At 37.0% G+C, this 2,907-nt stretch overlaps 1 pseudogene; it reads left to right on the top strand.

The window, feature by feature from the left end:
• The first annotated feature begins 371 nt into the window (after window positions 1–371).
• Window positions 372–490, top strand: LOC112473577 (annotated as a pseudogene).
• Window positions 491–2,907: the final 2,417 nt, after the last annotated feature.

Genomic DNA, 2,907 nt, shown 5'->3' with positions numbered 1-2,907 from the left:
CTTCTTACACCATATACAAGAATAGACTCAAAATGGATTAAAGACTTAAATGTAAGACCCGAAACCATAAAACTCTAGAAAAAATATAGGCAGTAATCTCTCTTATATTGCTACTAGTAATTTCTTTTCAGATATATCTTCTTGGGCAAGGGAAACAAAAGAAAAAAATAAACAAATGGAACTACATCAAACTACAAAGTTTTTGCACAGCAGAGGAAACCATTAACAAAATGAAAAGATAACTTACCAAATGGAGAAGATATTCACTGATGATATATATGATAAGGAGTTAATATCTGAAATATATAAAGAACTCATACAATTCAACACCAAAAAAACCCAAAATTCCTATTATAAAATGGGCAAAGACCGTCTATGGCCATGCCACCCTGAACAAGCCCAGTCTCATCTGATCTCGGAAGCTAAGCAGGGTTGGGCCTGGTTAGTACTTGGATGGGAGACCACCTAGGAAGACCAGGAGCTGTAGGCGTAAAAATAAAAATAAGGGATTGTAAGCTGACAAGGTCCTTGCAATCTGTGAGGTCAACCAACGGTTGCCTCGCCTAAAAATTTTTTTTTAAAAAATGGGCAAAGACCTGAAAAGGCATTTCTCCAAAGAGTATATACAGACAGCCAATAGACATATGAAAAGATGCTCGAGGTCACTAATCATCAGAGAAATGCAAATTAAAACCACAATGAGATATCACCTTATACCTGTCAGAATGGCTATCAATAAATCAAAGAACGACAAGTGTTGATGAGGATGTGGAGAAAAGGGAACTCTCATACACTATTAGTGAGATTGCAAATTGGTACTGTCACTATGAAAACAGCCTGGAGTTCCTCAAAAAAATTAAAAATGGATATACCTTTTGACCAAGCAATTGCACTTTTGGGTATTTATCTAAAGAGAACCAAAATAATAATTTGTAAAGATCTATACATCCCTATGTTCATGGCAGCTCTATTTACAGTAGCTAAGATATGGAAGCAACCTAAATGCCCATCAACAGATGATTGAATAAAGAAGTTATGATCCATATATACAATGGAATATTAGCCATAAAAAAGAAATCTTGCCATTTGCATCAACACGGATGGACCTAGAGGTTATGCTGAGCGAAATAAGTCAGATAAAAAAAGATAAATACCATATGATTTTACTTATATGTGGAATCTAAGAAACAAAAAGAACAAATGAATCGAAAGCAGACTCACAAATGTAGAGGACAATCTGGTGACAGCCAGAGGGGAGAGGATTAGGGGGCTGGGAGAATGAGGTGAAGGGTTAAAGAAGTACAATTCAGTAGTTTCTAAATGGTCACAGGGATGGGGAGCACGGCATAGGGAATGCAGTCAACAGCAGTGTAATGGTGAGGTGTAGAGTCAAAAGGAAGATAGAGTAATTAGGGGGATCATTTCATAAACTATATAAATGTCTAACCAATGTATAGTTGAAACTAAAAATAAAATAAATCAACTCTTTTTTAAAGCATATAGTAGCTAGAACAGTGCTTCTCAAACTTCAGTGTACACATAATCATCCAAGGATCTTGTTAAAATGCAGATTCTGATTCACTGCTTCACCTCTTTTTTTTTGCCTTGTGTTTGCATTTCTTCTGTAAAGTGTCAGCACTTTAATCTTTGCCCAGGCTCTGCTTTCTAGAAGTGCTGGGCTAAGAGCCTTTTCCTTTTTCTAAAATTTCCTCTTTTCAGTTCCTGATTTTCTGTCTTCTGCTACCAGAACTTGTGGCCCATTGCCTGGTTCTAACTTATAGAAGCAGTACTCACCCTCATTTTAGACTTCTCTCTGGACCTAGACCTTCACCTTTGGGGTATCTCAACAGCTATTCCATCCAAGCCCATCCCCACCTGGCCTTCTCTCTGTGAAAGTAAGGTAGCAATGCACAGGTGGAAAATCCTTGCATTAAGTAGCAGAACTCTGCTGTTCGAAGTGTAATTTATGGACTAGCAGCAGCAGCATCACTTAGGAGCTTGTTAAGATGTAGACCATGACTGCTGAGTTAGAATCTACAGTTTAACAAGATTCTCAGGTGATTTGTATGTTCATTAAAGTTTGAGAATCTCGCATTTAGGGTGCTTTTAACAGAAATACCTGCAAATCCAATTCAAACTAACTTACATAATAAAGAAATTTATTGGCTCTTGTAATTGAAAAGTCTGCTCTTAGAATGAGTTTCAAGCATGATTTAATCCAGAGGTTCTTAAGTTATCAGGGCGGGCTATGTAACTAACTCTTGCTTATCTGGGCTTTTTTCCCCAAAGCCTACTCTCTCAACATTATTTCGTTTTATGTTAATAAGAACAATACAAAAGTGTAGAACAATGTGTCCTAATTAGTGTTCAGAATGTATTATGATTATAGCACTCTTTGGTGGAAGTTACCAAAATTTTGAAATGATATCTTTAAAAGTGAGACTCTTAGCTGCAAGTAAAATAAAACTCTAACTCAATCTTGTTTAAACAATAGGTAAGTTTGTTATATCTAATATAAAAAAGACCAGAGGTAGGGCTGGTGTCAAGAATGACATGCTGGGCTCCCTTACTCTGCAGTTCTTTGGGCTCTGCCCAGCTCCATCTGCTGACTCCATCTTCAGACTGGTAGCAAGACTGGCTGAGTTCCAGGAATCACATCAGGCCTTGAAATATGTAAAGGCTGAAAGGACCTTCTTTTCTCATGTCCACTTTTTTAGAAATAGAGAAATCTTTCCCAGAAATACAATAGCAGAGATTCCTTACAACTGTTGTTTACAGAATTGGGCTTCGTGCCATGTTGGAGACTTCTAGTACCTTCTGAATATCCATTCTCCCCACTTTATGTAGTAATATTATCCTGGTTTTTATCTGGGCATATGGTTAACCAACTAAAAAACCGTATTTCCT

Source organism: Pteropus alecto, unplaced genomic scaffold, assembly GCF_000325575.1.
Source record: "Pteropus alecto unplaced genomic scaffold, ASM32557v1 scaffold109, whole genome shotgun sequence".
Taxonomy (NCBI): domain Eukaryota; kingdom Metazoa; phylum Chordata; class Mammalia; order Chiroptera; family Pteropodidae; genus Pteropus; species Pteropus alecto.
Note: the sequence above shows the minus strand (reverse complement) of the source record. Positions and strands in the feature narration are given on the sequence as shown.